This window comes from Carcharhinus amblyrhynchos, chromosome 22, assembly GCF_965287045.1.
Source record: "Carcharhinus amblyrhynchos chromosome 22, sCarAmb.v2.hapA, whole genome shotgun sequence".
Classification (NCBI taxonomy): Eukaryota; Metazoa; Chordata; class Chondrichthyes; order Carcharhiniformes; family Carcharhinidae; genus Carcharhinus; species Carcharhinus amblyrhynchos.
Genome location: NC_137345.1, coordinates 8,200,349 through 8,214,903, shown reverse-complemented (window position 1 = coordinate 8,214,903; position 14,555 = coordinate 8,200,349). Strand labels below are relative to the sequence as shown.

At 44.3% G+C, this 14,555-nt stretch overlaps 1 protein-coding gene across 1 annotated transcript in view; it reads right to left on the bottom strand.

Moving 5' to 3' along the window:
* pik3c2b (phosphatidylinositol-4-phosphate 3-kinase, catalytic subunit type 2 beta) overlaps nt 1-13,526 on the bottom strand; it is a 167,577-nt gene extending 154,051 nt beyond the window's left edge. Inside the window, exon 1 of the mRNA XM_080209785.1 lies at nt 13,363-13,526. The gene's annotated coding sequence lies outside the window, so the exon portion shown is untranslated. The remainder of the gene's footprint in view (nt 1-13,362) is intronic.
* Nucleotides 13,527-14,555: the final 1,029 nt, after the last annotated feature.

Genomic DNA, 14,555 nt, shown 5'->3' with positions numbered 1-14,555 from the left:
GAAGTGGAGGTAAAGTCATTGAAAATATTCAAGGCTGAGTTGGATATATTTTTGATTGACAGTGGAGTCAAGGGTTTAGGGGAAGGGGAGGGGGAAGGGGAGGGGGGAGGGGGGCGGGGAAGGGGAGGGGGGCGGGGACATGGAGTTGAGGCCACAATTGGATCAGTCATGATCTTATCAAATGGCGGAGCAGGCTTAAGAGACTGAATGGCTCACTCCTGCCACTAAATTCTTGAGTTCTAGTCATCGGAAAAAGATAAAGAACTACTATTTTCAACTCCAAAAGAAAACTACTAAAATAGCACACAGAGAAATCTGATGCATTGACCACTTCACTCAAGAAGGTTGAAAAACAAAGTCTCATCCCAGGGGAAGCAGCAGTTTGGGATTTAAAAGTTTATTGTTGTAGGGGGAAGGGAAAGCTGATGAAGATGCTGGAAGCAGCAGAGGCAAAATATTGCAGACTCTGGAAACCTGACTGAAAACAAAATGCTGGTGACGCACCTCAGGTCAGGCAGCATCTGTCTAGAGAGAAGCAGAGTTAACACTTCAAGTTGCTCCGTAGATGCTGCTGGGCATTTCCTGTTAGAGTAGTATGTGATGAATCTTCATCTCAACAGAGGGGAGGATAAGGAACAAATCAGATTCTGAAGGGAATAAGGTAAGATAGAAGCAGGGAAGTTGTTTCCACCGGTGGGGCATGGCCTCAAAATAAGGGGGACCAGATTTAGGATTGAGTTGAGGAGGAACTTCTTCACACAAAGGGTTGTGAATCTATGGAATTCCCTGCCCAATGAAGCAGTTGAGGCTACCTCATTGAATGTTTTTAAGGCAATTTTTGAACGGCAGGTTCGAGGGGTCGGATGGCCTACTCCTGCTTCCAGTTTGTAGGTTTTTATGTTCTCATGTGAGACATAGTTGGACAGAGTCTGGGATAAAAACGGAAACAGTGACCAAAGTTTTATCAGCAAAACAGAAGCACAAAAAGGTCTGCAACAGAGTGGTGAAAAATAAACGTCTCGCACAAACCTTAAGCTTTCACTTCCTCCACCACCGGCATCCAGTAGCAAAGTGCACCAGATGCACTGCAGTAACTTGCCAAGGCACCTTTGAAAAACCCACGATCCCTACCACCGAGAAGAACAAGAGAAGCAGACTCATGGAACACCACCACAGGACAGTGGGCGTCAATGGAATAATCCCCCAAACATGACTTAGCCTTATATAGAACCTTAAAGACATCCTGAGGTTCTTCGCAGCTGGGGGTCAGATGCAAGCAAGAATTGGAATCATTTGGAGTGGACAAGGGGTACCATTGGAAGGGGGCGGTTCTAACGGGGCATTCGAACTAGGAGATGGAAGTGATCTTATAGAGATCTATAAAAATAATGAGGGGCATAGATTTCTTGTTAGAAGTTAGATTTCCTGTTAAAGGTAGGGAAGTCTAAAACTAGAGGGCATCAGTTTAAGGTGAGAGTGGAGAGATACAAAAGTGTCCAGAGGGGCAATTGTTTCACACACAGGGTGGTGAGTGTCTGGAACAAGCTGCCAGAAGTAGTAAAGGCAGGTATAATTTTGTCTTTTAAAAAGCATTTAGACAGTTACATGGGTAAGATGGGTATAGAGGGATTTATGCCAAATGCAGACAATTGGGACTAGCTTTGAGGTTTTAAAATAAGGCAACATGGACAAGTTGGGCCAAAGAGCCTATTTCCAAGCTGTAAACCTCTATGACTATGATTCTATAAGTGGAAGAATTTAATACAGTGGCGAGTTTGGCAAAAGAATTTCAGAGAGTTGGGACTAGGTGATAGTCAAAGTTCAAGTTTATTTATTAGTCACAAGTAGTCTTACATTAATCTTGTAGTGAAGTTATTGTGAAAATCCCCTAAGTTGAAAAAATTCCCTAAGTGGCTGAAGGATCTGCCATTCATGGAGAAGTGCGAGGGAGAAGGGAATGATCAAATTTGGTGAGGTGAACAGAGAGGAAAGGCTGAAGGAGATTGCAGTTGATTGGGACAAAACAAGGACCCAAAGAGATGTTAACTTAAGGAACCGGTTGAGCAGTACTTGAGGTTCCGCCCTCCTCGAGTTTAGCTTGAGCAACTTCCAGGAAAAGGGTGTGAAGTTTCTGACTGGGAGACAAACATTACAGGAGGGAAAGTTCAAGATGATCTTAAACAACACATGGGATATTTTGCTTTGGCAAAGGTGCCAAGAAGTTTTATAGAAGCATTATCAAACACAAGCAGATATTAGGACAGGTGACTAATAGTTGATTAAAGAGGGTAGATTTTAAGGAACATCTGAAAAGGAGCAGAGGGAAGGGGAGAACAGGCAGCCAAGAGGTACACTGATTAGCATTGCTGCCTCACTGTGCCTGGGGCCCAGGTTCAATTCCAGTCTCAGGTCACTGTCTGTGTGGAGTTTGCACATTCTCCCCGAGTCTGGGTTTCCTCCGAGCGCTCCGGTTTCCTCCCACAGTCCAAAGATGTGCGGGTTAGGTTGATTGGCCATGCTAAATTGACCTCGGTAAAGTACGTGGGGTTACAGGACTAGGGCCTGGGTGGTCAGTGCAGACACAATGGGCCGAATGGCCTCCTTTTGCACTGTAGGGTTTCTACACTTTTTTTAATTTGATGAATTCCAGAGCAAATTATCTTAACAGCTGAAAGCAACCACCAATGGTGGAGTGATGATAATGGCAGATATGCAAGAGACTAGAATTGTAAGGGATTAAAGATCTCAGAAGTTTGTAGGGTTGGAGCAGATTATTGAGACAGGGAGAGGTGAGGCCATCGCAGGGTTTCAAATCAAGGATGAGAATTCTAAAGCTGAAGGGCTAACAGATCAGGAGAGAAAAATTTATAAAGTTCATTTACTACTGCCACAAGAGGCCTTACATAAACACACTAATGACGTCACTGTGAAAATCCCCCAGTCTCCACACTCCAGTGCCTGTTTGGATATATTGAGGGAGAATTTAGCATGGCCAATGCACCTAACCAGCACATCTTTCCAACAGTGGGAGGAAACTGGAACACCTGGGGGAAACCCATGCAGACATGGGGAGAACGTGCAAACTCCACACAGACAGTGATCCAAGCTGAGAATCGAACTGGGTCCCTGGCGCTGAGAAGCAGCAATGCTAACCACCGTGCCACAATGTCACCCCAGCAAGCATAGAGGTGATGGGCGGATGAGACCTTTGTAAATTAGGATATGGGCAGTTGAGTTTTGGATCAGCACAAGTTTATTAGGTCGGCCATCAGAATGTAGTTAAATCTGGATATGACAAAGGCATGGATGAGGGGTTCAGCAACAAAGGAGTTGAGGAATGGGCATAATTAGTCGTGTTAGAGAGGTGGAAGGAGGTGGCCTGGATAATGGTGTAGATGTGTGGTCAGCAGCTCATCTTGAGATCAAGTGCCCTGGAAACATAGGATCCCGACAGTGCAGAAGAAGGCCATTCGGCCCAATGAGTTTGCATTGGTTTCCTCCTACACTCCAGAGGTTTGTGGGTTGGGTTGATTGGTCATGATAAATTGTCCCCTACTGTCAGGAGGATTAGGAGGGTAAATATGTGGGGTTTTGGGGATAGGATCTCAGTGGGATTGTTGTCAGTGCAGACTCGATGGACCAAATGGCCTCATTCTGCACTATTGATTCGATGATCGACTCTCCAAAAGAGTATCTTACCCAGGTCCACCCCACTGTCCTATCTGTAACCCCACCCATTTAGCATGGCTTATCCATCTATCCTGCGCATCTTTGAACTGTGGGAGGAAACCAGATTCTACAAAATGCATCAACAACGACTTGATTCAACTTTGCAGCTTATTGTTTGACATCTCATACCTCGATAGGAATTCGGAGCAGAAATCAGCAAATTTAGCCCTTCAAGCCTGCTCCACCATTCAATCAGATCATGGTTGATCTTTCCCTGGTCTCAAATCCACCCCCAACCTGTTCCCCATTTCTCCTTATCCTTTTTTAAAAATTAGAAATATATTTATCACCATCATGAAACAATTCAACGATTCAGGCTCCACTGCGCTCTGGGGCAGCGAATTCCACAAATTCACCACCCTCTGCAAGAAGTAGTTTCTCCTCATCTCAGTTTTAAATCTACTGCCTCTCAACCTGTACCTGTGACTTCTTGTTCCAGATTGCCCCACAACAGGAAACACATTTGGTCTACACTTACTTTATCAATCCTTTTAAAATTTTATATACCTCGATCAGTTCCCCTCTCATCCTTCTAAACTCCAGCGAGTACAAGCCCAAACTGTTTAATCTCTCCTCATACATCAACCTCTTTATCCCCGGAATCAATTTGGCGAACCTCCTCTGAACTGCTTCCAATGCCACCACATCCTTCCTCAAATAAGGAGGCCAAAACTGAACACAATATTCCAGATGTAGTATCATCAACACTGTATACAATTGCAACAACACTTCTCTATTTTTTATTTCCCAGTCTCTCTGCAATAAGATATCATCATCCCATTTGCCTTTTTCATAGCATGTGTACTGAATTTCTGTAATGTTAACATGTAACATTAAAGGGCCGTTACCTGGATGCTACCATTTTAAAGAAACACTGCTTGCTTCTCTCCATTTCCTGTGAAGAGGGGGTGCGTGTTAGGTTTTGGATCCACCAGCTTGTGAATTTCATTTAACTGGCCAACTCCGAGCAGTGGAGTGTTGGCCGCTTCTTCAAATCGGGAAAAAAACATGAAAAACCAGCTCAAACTGCCCTCATCCATGGCACACTCCATCCAGGCAATTAGCAGAGATCAGGAAAGGAAACCTTGCACTTGATCTTGTTTCTCCTTTGGCTGGTGCTTAAGCTGAGACCCCACGTCTCCACTGCCTTCAGAATGGAGATCAACTGATTCAGCAAATAAACTCCTGAGATCTTCCTTCACATATGCACTATTCATTGGCTTAACCAACTAAACCATTGAGGAATTAGACTGACTATAAATAATCATCTTTCGAGGACTGTGATTATCCCTGGGAATTATATAAATCAGCTTCCCTGATCTTGCAAAAAGAATCAGATCAAGTGCAGCATGCAAACATGTGCCAAGAGTATAATATCCACACACAAAGTAGAATTCCATAAGTTATGACATATGTACCAAACCTCAATGGGCCAAATAGTCTCTTTCTGTGCTGTTCTATGACGGCAAGTGCTCAGGATACGCAATGCACAGCCTGAGAAAGGGTAGGCTTTCAAAAGGAATTAAGTTGATTTTTCTCTACACCCTAGCTATGATTGTAACACAACATTCTGCACCCTCTCCTTTCCTTAGATAGGACATAGAACATTATAGCGCAGTACAGGCCCTTCGGCCCTTGACGTTGCACCGACCAGTGGAACCAATCTAATGATCCTCTAACCTAAACTATTCCAATATTATCCATATGTCTAGCCAATGACCATATACCATATCCAATTTCCTTGTCTATGTACGGTACGCTTTGCCTGTATAGCGTGCAAGAAACAATACTTTTCATAGTGTACCAACACACGTGACAATAAGTCAAATCACATCAAAAGATTCACAAGCAGGGAAGGCAATGACCTACTGGTATTATTGCTAGACTATCAATCCAGAAACTCGGCTAATGTTCTGGAACCCGGGTTCAAATCCCGCCACAGCAGATGATGTAATTTAAATTCAATCAAAAAAAGATCTGGAATTAAGAATCTATTGACAACCATGTAACCATTGCCGATTGTTGGGAAAACCCATCTGGTTCACTAATGTCCTTTAGGGAAGGAAATTTGCCATCCTTACCTGCTCTGGCCTACATGTGACTTCAGAGCCACAGCAATGTGGTTGACTCTCAATTGCTTTCACGCAACTAAGGATGGGCAATAAATGTTGGCCAGTCAGTGATACCCATGTCCCACAAATGGATTTAAAAAAGCACCTGAAATGAAAATATCTGTGGGGTTACATTAAAAGCATGGAATGGGAGGAACTAAATTGTGCTCACACGGGGCTGGCATGAACTCAATGGGCCAAATAGTCTCTTTCTCTGCTGTAACTCTATGAATCAATGATTTGTGGCTATGGAACATGGCTGGCACAGAGTGGCAGCTGCATTTTCCCAAACTGACACTTCACCGCAAAGGGCTACTGGCTACACATCATTTTATTTCTGTGCAAAACAGGGAAATCAACAGCCCCTCTCACATCCCTCCCTATATTTTATCTTGATTGAGGCCAATGCAATAACATTTAAGACATATAAACAAGCTACAAATCACTTGCAATGACTTCATACTTTCACAAAACGTCAAGATCAGCCCCAAAGCATGAAGTACTTTGAAAATGTGAGAAAATAGGATATAAATGTAGATTATTTAGACGAATCTCAGATTGGGTATTAGGACTAAGATTTCAGCTACAAGGCTACAGTCAATTTCTTTGACAAAGGAAGCCAACAGGATATTTAGTTGAGATGTATAAAATTATGATACACCAAGATAGGAGTGGTTAGGGAGGGGGGACAATTTTCCATTTGCAGCGAGGTCAATAACAAGGGACATAGATTTAAAGTAACTTGCAAAAGGATTAGAGGTGAGTTGAGAATTATTTTCACCCAGAGGATGGTAGAAACACTGAAAATTACCACGTGAAAAGGTTGCGGCGACATAAAAGTGGTTGGATATACCATAATCCACAAAGCTACAGACCAGAGTCGGAATGTGGGAATAGGTAGATCTCTCTTTGTCCAACAAGTGGACATGGTGGGCAGAATGGCCTCCATAGAACCATAGAACTACAGAAACCCTACAGTGCAGAAGGAGGCCATTGAACCCATCAAGTCTGCACAAACCTGAGGGGAAGGTGGTGGCATCATGGCATTGTCGCTGTACTAGTAATCCAGAAGCCCAAGGTAATGTTCTGGGGACCCAGGTTCAAATCCCACACGGCTGATGGTGAAATTTGAATTCAATAAAAAAATCTGAAATTTAAAGTCTAATGTTGGTCATTGTCGATTGTTGTGAAAACCCATCTAGTTCACTAATGTCCATTAGGGAAGGAAATCAACTGTCCTTACCTGGTCTGGCCTTCATGTGACTCCAGACCCACAGCAATGTGGTTGACTCTTAAATATCCTGGGCAATAAATGCTGACACAGCCAGCAATGCCTATATCCCATGAACAAATAGAAAAAGAACTTCTCCAAAAGAGCATCTCACCCAAGACCTATTCCCATAAACCTACACATTTACCATGACCAATCCACTTAAACTACCCACCTTTGAAATCTAAGGGGCAATTTAGCACGGCCAATCCAACCAACCTACCCAACTTTGGAATCTAAGGGATAATTTAGCATGGCCAATAACCTATACATTTTTGGAATCTAAGGGGCAATTTCCCATGGCCAATCCACCTAACCACCCACCATCTTTGGACTTCCGTATCATAAATTTTCCATGTTCCTAAGTAGTTTAGTGCGTAATATATCACTGGGGTATTATCGGATTTGATCAGAATGACCAACTCTACAGCTCTTTTCACAGAGCCTGCGACTCCCATCACAAACTAACAATGAACAACAACAACTTGGAACACCAAATATAAACATGACTTCAACAGAAGGTTATTCACAAACTTTCCAGCCAGGATGCTCCACACAATTACATGACCTTTTGTGCCCTATGAAATCATAAACAGAAGGTATAAAAAAAATGTCAGTTTGTCCCGAGTTGAATAAATGTAGAGAACCGACCAATGGTTAAAAGCGAGAGCTCTGTCTGCTTGGGCGCTCGCTAAAGATGTGGAGATCCCCTGTCTAACCAACTGCACTTGGATTTCAATCTACCACAGAAAAATTAAAGAAACAGGTGAATTGGCTTTAAAGAGGGTAAAGAAACATTTCACAGAATGGATCTAGGGATGAGGGACTATACTTACATGGATTGATTAGAGGAGGAAGGGCTGTGCACCTTAAGAGAAGGTTAAGGAGAAATTTGATAGACCCGCGAGGAGTCTAGTCAGACTAGATTGAGAGAAACCGTTCCCACTTGCAGAAGGGTTGAGAACCGGAGTGAACAGGTTTAAGGTGATTACCAAAAGAATCAAAAGGTGACATGAGGAAAATCATTGCAATACAGCAAGTGGTCAGGATATGGCAATGCAGAGCCTGAGCGAGGGTGGGCTTTCAAAAAGAATTGAGTTGATCTTTCTTTGCACTGTAACACTATGTTTCTGCACCCTCTCCTTTCTTTCTCTATGAACGGTATGCTTTGTACAGCGTGCAAGAAACAATGCTTTTCACTGTATACCAACACATGACAATAATAAATCAAATCATAGAAACATAGAAGATAGGAGCAGGAGGCGGCCATTTGGCCCTTCGAGCCTGCTCCGCCATTCATCATGACTGATCATCCAACTCAATAGCCTAATCCTGCTTTTTCCCCATAACCTTTGATCCCATTTGCCCTAAGTGTTATATCCAACAGCCTCTTGAGTACATTCAATGTTTTGGCATCACCTACTTCCGGTGGAAATGAACTGCATATAAATCATATCAAAAGAATTAAGAAGCACCCGAAAAGAAAATATCCATGGAGTTACAATGAAAAGCGTGGAATGGGAGGAACTAAATTGTGCTTACACAGGGCTGTCATGAACTTCATGGGCCAAATAGACTCTTTCTGTGCTGTAACAGTTCTATGAATCTATGATCTGGTGGCTATGGAACGTGACTGGCACAGAATGGCAGCTGTATTTTCCCAAACTGACACTTCTCTGCAAAAGGCTGCTGGCTATACATCATTTTGTTTGTGTGGAAAACAGGGAAATCAGATCCCTCCCTATATTTTATCTTGATTGAGGCCAATGCAATAACATTTAAGAGATATAAAGCTACAACTCACTTGCGATGACTTTATACGTCCACAAAACGTCAAGATCAGCCCCATAGCATGAAGTATTTTGAAGATGTGATAAAATGCATACTATTGAGACAAACCTCAGATTGGGTATTACTCAAAAATGCACATCCTATTAGGTATAGTTACAGATAAGGCCCGTCTCCTGCATGTTACCATATTAAAATCAGGACACTCCTACTCTAGTTCATTATCCCACAGGATCTCACAGATTCCATGTAGATGTATGAATTAGGAACAGGAGTAGGCCACTCAGCCTCCTGAGTCTGCTCTGTCATTCAGTAAGATCATGGGTCATCAGATTATAATCTCAAACCCACGTTCCTGCCTTCTCCGAATGACCTTTCAGTCTACCTAGTTCTACCTTAAAAATATTCAAAGACTCCACTTCCACTGCCTTTTGAGGAAGAATCACAACCCTCGGAAAATATTTCTACTTGTATCTGCCTTAAACAGGCCACCCCATGTTTTTAAAAAGCGACCTCTGGTTTTAGATCCTCCCACAAATATCCTCCCCACATCCACCCTGTCAATATCCCTCAGGATCTTAAAGGTTTCAATGAAGTCACCTCTTACTCTTCTAAACTCCCGCGGATAGAAGCCTAGTCTGTCCAAACTTTCCACAAAGGGGAACCCATCCATTCCTGGTATCAGTTCAGTAAACTGTTTCTGAACAGCTGCTAATGTATTTACATATTTCTTTAAATAAGGAAGCCAATACTGTACACAACACTCCAGATGCGGTCTCACCCATGCCCAGTATAAAATGAAGTCTGACCTCCCCTTCTTTTGTAATAAATTTCCCTCACAATAAATTATAACATTCTATTAGCCTTCCTAATTACCTGCTGTACCTGTATATTAAGCTTTTGTGATTCACGGACTAGGACATTGAGATCTCTCTGAATCTCAGAGCTCTGCAACATCTTACCATTTAGATAATATGTTTCTTCTTTATTCTTCCTGCCAAAATGAACAATATCACATTTGCCCACGTTATACTCCATTTGCCAGATCTTTGCCCACTCACCTAACTTATCTGTACCCCTTTGTGGCCTCCCTCTGTCCTCTTCCCAATTTACTTTCCTACTTATCTGTTTATCCTCAGCAAATTTTGCAACTGAAGCTTTGGTCCCTTCATTCAAGGGACGGCACAGTGGGCGACATGGTGGCACAGTGGTTAGCACTGCTGCCTCACAGGGCTAGGGGTCCGGGTTCGATTCCGGCCTTGGGTCACTGTCTGCATGGAGTTTGCACGTTCTCCCCGTGTCTGCGTGGGGGTGCTCCAGTTTCCTCCCACAGTCCAAAGACGTGTGGGTTAGATTGATTGACCATGCTGAACTGCCCCTAGTGTCAGGGATTAACAGGGTTAATATGTTAGGGTTACGAGGATAGGGTCTGGGTGGGACTGTGGTCGGTGCGGACTCGATGGGCTGAATGGCCTCCTCCTGCACTGTAGGGATTCTACAAAGTTAATCGTGTAAATTGTAAAAGGTTGAGGCACCAGCACCGCTTCCTGAGGTACACCACTTATTACATCCTGTCAACCAGAAGAAGACCCATTTATGCCAACTGTTTCCTGTTATTTAGCCAATCTTCAATCAACTCCAAATGTTACACCCTACACCATGAGCTTTTATTTTAATCAGTAACCTTTCATGAGGCACCTCATCAAATCAGTACATCCACCGGTTCCCCTTTATCCACAGCACGTGTTTTTTTTTCAAGGAACACCAATAAGTTGGTTAAATATAATTATTCTCTCAGAAAACTGCATTGACTCTGCCGGATTGCCCAGAATTTCCAATCTAATGGCATCTTTCCCAAGTCCAGGGAATTTTGGAAAATTAAGATCAATGCATCAAATATCTCCCCAGCCATTTATTTCAAGATTCTACGCTAAAGTCCATCTGGATCAAGGGACTTGTCAGTTTATAGCTCCAATTATTTACTCAATACCATTTCCCTGGTGTTTGTAATTTTTTGAGCCCCTACCTCCCTTCCATTTCCTTATCTCACTTTGTTTTCCTACAATATTTTGCTCTGCAAAACTCCTGCTTGGCATCACCTATGGTGGGTAGCACAACAGATAGCACTGTTGCCTTACAATGCCAGAGATCTGGGTTTGATTCCCGGCTCAGTTCACTGACTGTGCGGAGTTTGCGCATTCTTCCCGTGTCTGCGTGGATTTCCTCCGAGCGCTCCAAAGATGTGCAGGTTAAGTGGATTGGCCATGCTAAATTGGTCCTTAGTGTCGGGGGAATTAGCTAGAGTAAATGCATAGAGTTATGGGGATACTGCCTGGGTAGGACTGTGGTCAGTGCAAACTCAATGGGCCAAATGGCCTCCTTCTGCACTGTCGGATTCTCTGATTCTATGATTTCATGTTTTATCCCAATAAATTATGCAGCACAGCTTTCTTCTCTCCTTCGGCCATCCCTCGGGGATCGAGGATGATTTGCTTCCACATCAGTCTGATGGGTTCTGGGATGGCTGGCAAGTCCAATGCAAGATCTGCAGATTCTGCCACATGCAGATGGTATTAGAAGGCAGATGAGTTGTTTGGAGGATTGTGCACTCTCCTCACTTCAAACATCACCTCTTCTTCTCAGCAACTAAGTCTGGTTCATGAACGAACCTTCTCCATTTTGGTTGGTCGCAAGCCAGATTTCCCATGAGCCAGTGCAGATCACAGAATCCTACAGTGCAGAAGGAGGCCATTCGGCCCATTGAGTCTGCACCAACTGCAATCCCATCCAGGCCGTATTTCCACAACCCCATGCACTTATCCTAGTTTGTCCTCCTGACACTAAGGGGCAACTTAGCATGGCCAATCCTCCCAACCTGCACATCTTTGTGGAGTGTGGGAGGAAACTGGGGCACCCGGAGGAAACCCATGCAGACACGTAGAGAATGTGCTGACTCCACGCAGACAGTGACCCAAGCCGGGAATCGAGCCCTGGTCCCTGGCGTTGTGAGGCAGAAATGCTAACCACGGTGCCACCACGCCACCCAGATCTTTGACCTCTTCAGGGATGTTGTGAGGGCAGACCTAAACCACTTCCACCACCCTCCTGGGAGTCTCCTGCCGTAATCGAGTTCCGAGCAGAGGAATCGCTTCGGGATAAAAGCAAATTATTGCAGATGATGGAATCTGAAACAAAAAAAACCCCCCAGAAAATGCTGGAAAATCTCAGCAGGTCTGACCGCATCTCTGGAGAGAGAACGGAGCCAACATTTCAAGCCTGGATGGCTCTCCACAGACGCTGTCAGACCTGCTGAGATTTTTCCACTGCTTTGGGAGGCTGGTGTCAGGTGTAGGGACATGTGTTGCCAAGTGGAGCTGTGTTTAGGTGATTAGCACCTCAACGCTGGGCAAACTGGCTTGGGAGAGGACACTGCTGTGTGACCACCTTTCTTGCCTTTGGATGTGGAGGATCTCAAAAAGGCAACCACTCTTCTGCAAGTGCTTGAAGGTGTCTGCCCACTGGAGGTTGTCCTAGCCTCTCAAAGCACATAGGAGTAGCACAGAGAATCACTGCTGCCTGGCTGATCTCCGAGGCAGCACAGTGCAACTTATTAAGCCCATCTTGTGCCTGTGCCAATATTTTTGACCAATGCCATCCAATCTCTTCCCCATTTCCCTGTATTTTTTTTAATCCCTTTTGAAAATCGCAACTGAATCTGCTTTAAGACAAGTGCACAATTCGCTGCTCTCAAAAAAAAATCTCATCCCTCTCCCCCTTTCGTTCGTTTGCCAATTATCATCCACCTTCCTTCCTTATTTTATAATATGGTATTGCCTCCCCTCCCAGTTTTTTTTTCAATAAACAACCCCCTCCCTCCCCCTCTTATCCCAGTCAAGCTCTGCAATCGTAAGTGAAATTGACACAGAAACTGGTCACAGATGCAAGAATTTCCAGAGCAACCCTTTCATTTTCTCCCTCTCTCACACACACACATACCGACCTTCCCTATCATGTTAAGACTGCCCCGTCCCCAAATCAGAAAACCCAGCGAATAAATCCGTGCTTAATTCCACCCACCCCCCCAATGTGAGGCGCAATCCCCACGATTTACCACCCAGTCTCATCCAGAAAACAGACTAAACTCGCTACCATACACACACACCGACAGAGATCTGCATCACCTCCCTCCCTCTCTCTCTCACACACACACAAACACACACACAGCACAATGAAACAAATGTGTATCAGTCCCAAGTATCCATCCACCTGCAGCGCAGTCGCTACATTGGGGAGATTCTCAGGACAGAGAGGAAATCTCTCGCACCTCTTCGCAATGCTTTCAATCTCTGCCTCCCCTCTCCAACCCCCAACACAGGCTCAATGCAGAGTAAATCTCCTAAAACCCGCACGGCTCTCAGCAATAACTGCAGTAAACCCGCCCAGAATAAACCAGAATTAATTTACCTTCTTTCTTTCTCTCTCTCTCTCCTTCTCAGTACAAAGCCAGGCTATCAAACAGCTTCTCGTCTTCCTCCCATTTAAAGTCCCCGATGGGATCAAAACATTCTAGCCATCTCTTGGCTCTTTTGCGCTCTCCATTTCTCCAGCTACACAATTAACATACACAAAGTGTGTGTGTGTGTGTGTATGAGAGAGAAAACCTTTTCCGGTCTGCGAAAACGGGAGATGAATGACAGATAGAGATGGTTAAGAGAAAACTGGCCTCTGCTGGACAAGCTCAGGATCTGCAGTAGGGACAACGTGAGGTGGGGTTTGTTTCAATTCAGAAGTCCTTCCCCCTGAACTCACACTTGTCCTTTGGACTGAGACTCGCCCTCTAACTAACCTCAAGAATAAGCAGAGAGCCACCCGGATAAACGTGACCCCATACTCAAATTTCAATTTTTATTAGTGTCACAAGTAGGCTAATATTAACACTGCAATGAAGTTGCTGTGAAAATCCCCTGGTTGCCACACTCTGGCACCTGCTCGGGTACACTGCGGGAGAATTTAGCACGGCCAACGCACCTAACCTGCACGACTTTCGGACTGTGGGAGGAAACCCATGCAGACACGGGGAGAACATGCAGACTCCACACAGACTAACCGGGAATTGAACCCAGGTCCCTGGCACAGTGAGGCAGCAGTGCTAACCACTGTGCCATCATAGAAAGGAAGGACTTACATTTATATCCACCACCACAGGAAACACCGCAACCTCCCCCCCCCCCGAAAGTGGTTTACGGTCAGTGAATAACTTCTTGAAGTCATAGAATCCCCACAGCACAAAAGGAGGCTATTCAGCCCATCAAGTCTGTACCGACCACAATCCCACCTATTCCCATAACCTTCACTTACCCTGTTAATCCCCCTGACACTACAGTCAATTTAACATGGCCAATCAACTTAACCCGCACATCTTTAGAAGTGTAGTCACTGTTGTGATGTAAGTCATATAGCAGCCCACTAGTGCACAGGAAGCTCCCACAAACAGCAACATTATCATGTCCAGCTAACTCAGTGAGTTTTGAGGTTTAAAATATTGTCCCAGGACACTAGTAGAATCATAAAATCATAAGGCACAGAAGAGGCCCTTTGGCCCATCAAGTCCACACCGTCACCTGAGAAATACCTGACCTCCCATCTAATCCCATCTG